Source organism: Mizuhopecten yessoensis, unplaced genomic scaffold, assembly GCF_002113885.1.
Source record: "Mizuhopecten yessoensis strain PY_sf001 unplaced genomic scaffold, ASM211388v2 scaffold10121, whole genome shotgun sequence".
Taxonomy (NCBI): Eukaryota; Metazoa; Mollusca; class Bivalvia; order Pectinida; family Pectinidae; genus Mizuhopecten; species Mizuhopecten yessoensis.
In genome coordinates, this window is record NW_018408389.1 from 15537 (window position 1) to 15784 (window position 248).

Genomic DNA, 248 nt, shown 5'->3' on the forward strand with positions numbered 1-248 from the left:
CTTCGCCTCATCAGTGTAAAATATCCACACCTTAGTGTAGCATCTCAAATTGTTAGTGTAATATTGTGCTTTAGTAGTGTTATACAGTGGAACCCGCTTATAATGATATTCTATAAATTTACAAGAGAAAAATATCATAATAACCGATATATCATACTAACCGATCAAGTTGTTTTTGATAGTTTTTATGTTGTCTGAACCAAAAGTGAGATGCCCTATTTATATCAGACCTAGATTAATGTGGAAAC

The 248-nt window shown here is 31.9% G+C and overlaps 1 protein-coding gene across 1 annotated transcript in view; it reads left to right on the plus strand.

Annotated features, from left to right (window-relative positions):
- Positions 1-248, plus strand: part of LOC110459578 (zinc transporter 1-like) — a gene marked incomplete at its 3' end in the record, with an annotated part of 7323 nt that overhangs the window by 2516 nt on the left and 4559 nt on the right. The gene's annotated exons all lie outside the window — the stretch shown is intronic.